The 6,751-nt window shown below is 38.3% G+C and overlaps 1 pseudogene; it reads right to left on the bottom strand.

Annotated features, from left to right (window-relative positions):
- Window positions 1-4,864: 4,864 nt before the first annotated feature.
- LOC118534156 (ATP synthase F(0) complex subunit C2, mitochondrial pseudogene) lies at window positions 4,865-5,314 on the bottom strand (annotated as a pseudogene).
- Window positions 5,315-6,751: the final 1,437 nt, after the last annotated feature.

Here is a 6,751-nt window from a genome sequence, read left to right on the forward strand (position 1 = left end):
TTATCATATCAAAAATATTCAGTTTTCAACAAAGAATGTGATGCATACAAATGAACAAGAAATTATGGTCCATAAACAGGAGGGGGGGAAGCAATAAATAGAAACTGTCCCTAAGGAAGGCCAAACATTAAATTTACTAGAAAAAGACTAATATACTTGTATGTTTCTATTTATAGGAAATGTCCAGAATATGCAAATCCATTGAGACAGAAAATAGATTAGTGGTTTCCAGGGGAAAGGGGCAGGGGAAAATGAGAAATTACTCTTTAAAATGGCTATGGGGTTTCTTTTTGGGGTGATTAAAACTTTCTGGAATTAGGTAGTGGTGATGGTTGCACAACATTGTGAGTATGCTACATAGCACTGAATTGTACAACTTAAAATGGTTAAGGTGGTGAATTTTATGTTATGTGAAGGTATCTCAATGAAAATATGAGTCCCCTTCCTCCCCAAAAAAGCTTTCAAGACTTCTCTACGTTAGCTTTGGTACTCCTTGTAGGTATCATAGGTTCCCATTACATATCTCTGCCAGATTCTCCTGAAATTGCTGGGTTTTTTGCATGTCTTTTCACCTTGACTGTGGATTCATGGGAATTAGTGATTATGCTCCTTAGCCTTATAGCTAGAATTATGCTTGAGGTACAAATCCACCACACTGGAAAAATGTGTAATAGAACCTTGTAGATGCTTGCTTGGGATTTATCTGTGATCATGAGGCAGATTCAAAATGAGAATAGTAATTGCCCTGAAAGGAACTGTCCAGAAGGAATACAGTAAATGGGATATACTATAGCTATTCACCTTTTAGAGGTAGTTAAAAAGAGCCACCTTATGGGGTGGCCACAGAGAGCCTTAGTCTAAGACATCAAAGGGCTTACTATAGCTCAAAACATGTTAACTACAAGTGAAACAATTAAACTACAACACAAGATCCATAAAATTAAAATATAGGATATTATATGCATTGTTTATGTTAGGAAAAAAAGTAAAATAGGAGAGTAAATGCTATAGAGAGAGGTAATGGGGAAATTGTGAAAGGATCTGGCCCTGAATAATGGTTATTTAAACCTTCTTGGGAGTGACTCACCATCTCCCCATCTGTATATGGAGTTCTGCCACATCCAATTGGGTTGTTATCAAAATAAATGTGGTTAACAGATGTCTTCAAAGTCTAAGACAATTAACTGGATATGATAAAACAAGAAGACATTTGAAAATTATCATAAGTTTCCAGGATTTGATGGCTAGAAAAACAGTAGTGCCTGTAATAAAATGAGGAAGACAAGAAGGTCAATCCATTTTGAGTGAAAGATGATAACAAAGAGGACTGGACATGTTATGTTGAAGATTAAGTGGAACATAGATACAAAAATGCCAAACTCAGGGTAAGGACTGAACCTTTCTTAATAGTAACCAAGAGTTTTTGTAAATAAAAGTAGATGCTCTTCAAATTCATTGGGTTTTCTTGCTGTAATGACAGCCAGAAATTCATGGAACAAATAAAGAACACATTTTTAGCAAATTATCTTCTTTTAGTTGTTGTTGTTTCGTTTTTATTTCATCATCATAAACTTAACTCTCCCATCCAGCTAGACTTGAAGGGGAGTAAGGAAAACATGGAACCCACAGAATTGCAGCCAGAGCACAAAGATTATAGGATATTTCCAGCAGATGGGGATGAAGGGATGCTCTCCTGAGCTACAGAAGGAATGGTCTGGTAGTTAAGATAAAACATAAGTCAAATTTGTAAGATTTGTCCACAGTCAGCAACTGTGATCTTCTTGCTGGTCTTTCCATTCTTGGACTCAAAGCCTTCCAGCTTCCACAATATTCATACCCCCTTTCACCTTGCCAAAGACCACATGTTTGCCATCCAACCACTCAGTCTTGGCAGTGCAGATGTAAAACTGGGAAGCGTGTTGGGTCCAGCATTTGCCATGGACAAGATGCCAGGACTGGTGTGCTTCAGGATGAAATTCTCATCCTCAAATTTCTCCCCATAGATGGGTTTGTTGCGACCTCCCTGGCACATAAATCCTGGAATAATCCTGTGAAAGCAGGAAACTTTATAACCAAATCCTTTCTCCCCAGTGCTCAGACACCAAAGTTTCTGTTGTATTTGGAACTTTGTCTGGAAACAGTTCAAAGGAGACAGAGCCCAAGGACTGCTGTCCACGGCGATGTTGAAGAATATGGTGGTGCTGACCACGGCTGGGCGGCTCAGATGGCTCCAGGGCACTGGTGTCTGCCAGGCCAGCAAACTATCTTCTAATTCATATTTCTAATAATTGTAATTATCAATCCATTAAGCCACATAATCAATATTTATCAAGGGCCAAATATATGCTAAGAATAGATGCTGAAGATAGACAAACTGTTCACAAAGTCCCCCTGCTTACAGAGCATACATTGTGATAAAGTTAAATACGTCAATCAAGGAAGATCCTAAAGTTTGATTAAAAAATCAGTAAGTATGTACACTGCGAAGTTATCATCACATAACTTGCTTTCCCTCCTGTTCCTCAGCAGATTAATTCACTGTTATTATTAAATTCACGGCAAGTCCCATATGCTGCCACTAAGTAGAAGCATTTTCACTAGACTACTCAGTTCTGAGCTGTTAATACTGCTTCCTTTGTTATTATTTTATGTACCAATAATGTGCTGAGTAAAAACTAAGTGCCTATTGCTGGGACATGGCTGAGAATATATATAATCAAGATATATCAGATAATATCCCTGTCACACAAAAATTTTTATAGTCTAGAGAATGAAGCATAAATTTATACAAGTGTGAAATTATTAATTAAAGTATGGGATGAGATGCATAGATTGATAGCTATATATAAAACCTGTCAAACTCAACGTTTTAATCAGAGTTAAATACCAGTGTCCCAGGATCATGATTCAGTAGAATATCCTGTGTCAACAGCGAAATAACTAGCCAAAGAGGAGGTATTTACATCTCATCCCAGTAGCACAGTATATGGTAGACTCTTCATTCTCAGAAGTCAAGATGGTAGCATTTTGCTCGATTAAAACTATATTTATAATCACACATTCCTCAAATTCCAAATTTAATCCTTAAAAATATCAACATTAATTAGAAATAACATTTTTAAAATTTAAATTAGATCTGTTTACACCAGAACTGAAAATCTAGAAACAGTACTTTAAGTAGATCCTGATTTTTTTAAAAAAGAAAGCCTATAAATAGAATACATATTCATTTCAAGTAAGCTTGGGCGAATTATTACAGAATGATCATGTACTAAGCCACAGAGACATTTTTAATAAATTCCAAAAGTGGAATTTAGTTTGCATGACCAAGGTAAAATTATTCTAGAAATTTATTTTGACTTTTTAAGCAAAGACATTCTATGACAGGCAACTTCAACTCACATCATTGATGAATGGATAGGAATTGGGTATAAAAAGTCAAGGAAAGTGTATGCAGAGGAATGCATTGCAGTGAAAGAAATATTGTGAGCAAAGATACAGAAGTCAAGTATAAGTGATGAGTTACAGAAATGGCATATAGTTAAGCTTAGCCAGAATTTAGTGATTATGACAGATATACTAGGAAAGAATAATAGATCCAATCTTTAGTCTTTGTATTAGCCATCACTCGTTATTAGCAAGTCGTATTTCTTAGGGCCCTATGGAATTCTAAGAGGTGCAGCTTATTAGAAGCTGTTTATATATAGCTAGTTTGAGGAAATATAACAGTTTTACTTTTTGTTTTCTCTTTTCAGGTAGCATGACAACTGGCATAAAAAGCTTTAGCAGAAAATGTTTTATCTGCTGTAGCAGAAAATATCTTTAAAAGAATTTTGATCGACTCAGCTTGATTCACATGTTCACCTCTAAATCAATTTTTTTTCTGGCTAAGGAAATGGAATTCCATTTGGTTTGACTTAGGTTATATAACTAACACTATACCACTCTGCTATCAAAATTGTTCCAATGGTTTATATTTGATTCCCCTTGCTGAATAACAAATCGCCACACACTTGGAAGCATAATATAACACACAGTTATTGTCTCAGAGTTTCCATGGCTGGAAGTACAGGTAATTTAGCTGGGTCCTTTTTTCAGGGGCTGAATGTCCATCTCTGTGGAGAGCTTAGCTAAACTAGTCCACATTATTATACCCTGGCATCCATTTTTGTGGCCAAGTGGACTGCAGGCCTTGAATTGACACTAGCCCATCTGGAGAGTGCAAGTATGTGCTCTAAATAGAGCGCCCAGAGTCAGAAGCTCCTGATAAGACTCCCTCCAACATCCCTTGTTATATGTACTCTCCCCTGACTCCCAGGCCTTTACCCTTGTGAGCCCCTTGGTAAGACACCCCACCCCTAGAAGCTTACCAAAACCCTGCTTCTTTTGGTTTGAACTGACCAATCCAGCCTCAGCCTGGGAACCCCAAAGCAAGCAACCCTTCGACCCTAATGATGGCATACGCCACAGGTCCTGCTGTGTTCTCTCTGCCAGCATCTTGTCTTGAGTTCCCCACATGCCCCTGGGGGTGTGACCTGTACCTTGTCCAGGACCTATGAGTAATAAATGTCTCCATTTCACTTTCTCTTGTGGTCTTCTGCTGAATCATTGATCACCATCTGACACTCTGGTACTCTACTTTATAAACGTTAATTTAACAAAGTCACAATAATCTGGAAACTAGACTAGGGAATAATCTACTTCAAACACCTTCAGGTTGTTGGCAGAATTCTTTTTTTTTTTTTCTTATTAATACAGTATTTGTCTTCTCTCTGTCAAACTCTGAGCCAACCACTTTTCCAAGTCTGTCTCGGGAGGTATAAGAAAAGGAACATACAGGGCAGATGAGACACAGGAGAAGGACCTATGGGAGGTGGAGACAGGTCCTTTCCATGGCAAAGAGAATGAGAAAGGCCACCATCAGGCAGAAGAGCCCAATGGTGTCTGAGAGGGCAAAGCCCAGAATGGCGCAGGAGAAGAGCTGTTGCTTCAGAGAAGAGTTCTTGCCATAACCAATGATGAGGCTCCCAAACACAGCCCTAATTCCAGCCCCAGAGCCAGCCACCCCTACAATGGCAGCCCCAGCTCCAATGCACTTGGCTGCTGTGTCCACGTCCCGTGAAACGGTGCTGGTTCAGAAGCTGTGGTTAGGAATAAGTGAGGTCAGGGGACGAGGGGCTGCCAAGCTGCTGAGGCTCTCATCTGTCAGCGTCTCCGGAGGGTTTAGCACCACTGGGGACCGTGATCGGCTCAGCAGCTGAGGGGTGCTCTTGATAAAGAAGGGGGTGGAGATTCACTTTGCACAGGCATACATTTTCAGGGGATGAGGGGCTGCGGCAGCAGAGCTGCTGCTGGTACAGAGAAGACAGCTCATTTCTTGTGATTGTAAAGCTGAGGTGTCCCTTTCCTTCCTGGTGTTAGTCAGGAACCAGTCTCGGCACCTGGAGACTGCTTGTAGTTTCTTTCCATGTTGCCCCCTCAACACAAGAGGACTAACTTCAGCTTTTGCAAGGGAGTTTCTTTTTTTTTTTTTCAGTTTGCTACTCATTGCTTGGCCATATGCCATTTCTTAAGGTCTGTAATAATTTCCCAAATAAATGCATGCATTTATTTGAAATTTTTGCTTTAAAAATTAAATATAGTCTCTAAAGGTGTTCTTATACAATTTTTCACTCAGATTTACTTATTGATTTCTCTGAGTTATCACCTCAAATCCTAACTTAGTGATCTACTTTTTTCTCACATTCACATCATTTTCCAAAAACAATGCCTCATTTATAGAAATAAATTTTTACAACCCTTTACCCACTGGGCTTGTCCAGCAAGCCCCAGTTCACTGATTAAAAGCAATGTCCAGTGGTGAATTACATAAATACTTCTCTTAACCAGCCTAAGAAGACCGTGGAGGAAATGAATATTTTTCTGAAATTTAATAGAACTATTATCTGTATTAAGTGTATCTGGGAGACTACATTTAAAATTTTAAATCTTCTTCTAGAGTTATGTTCCTTTCTAGATTAACATCAATATTTTAGTGACCCTTAAAATACAATTTTTAACACTGAACATATTTTCTGACATAATAAACACTATAAAAGATGATATCTGAATAATTTTCCTCAATGTAGTACGGCCTAATTTAATATACCTATTCTTTTGCTCTGACAAAACTCAATAGCAAAAGCTTATGGTATTCTAAAATTTTCAAGTATTTTAAATAAAGTTTTTGTTTAGCCAAGTCTCAATAATCTTACACTTACAAAGTTGATTTTTCTCAAATACAAGATTTAATACTCATATCTGCCAAGTTTACTATTGTTAGTGTAAGTCCAATTTTTTTTTTTAATATTTTATTTATTTAACAGAGAGAGACACAGCGAGAGAGGGAACACAAGCAGGGGCAGAGGGAGAGGGAGAAGCAGGCTTCCCACCGAGCAGGGAGCCCGACGTGGGGCTCGATCCCAGGACCCTGAGATCATGACCTGAGCCGAAGGCAGACGCTTAACGACTGAGCCACCCAGGCGCCCCATAAGTCCAATTATTTTAAGAAGTATAATTTCCCCTGGCACTCCTTGGTTCCTTCACCCCAGACACTCCCTGGTTCCTTCTTTATCTTTCTTCATTTTTTTTTATTTTACATATTTAATTATTTGTTTGTCAATTATTGTTTGTCAATTATTTGTTTGTCAATTTGTTTGTCAATTATTTGTTGTCCTTAGAATGTAAGTTCCACAAGAGCTAGTGTTTCATT

Source organism: Halichoerus grypus, chromosome 5, assembly GCF_964656455.1.
Source record: "Halichoerus grypus chromosome 5, mHalGry1.hap1.1, whole genome shotgun sequence".
NCBI lineage: Eukaryota > Metazoa > Chordata > Mammalia > Carnivora > Phocidae > Halichoerus > Halichoerus grypus.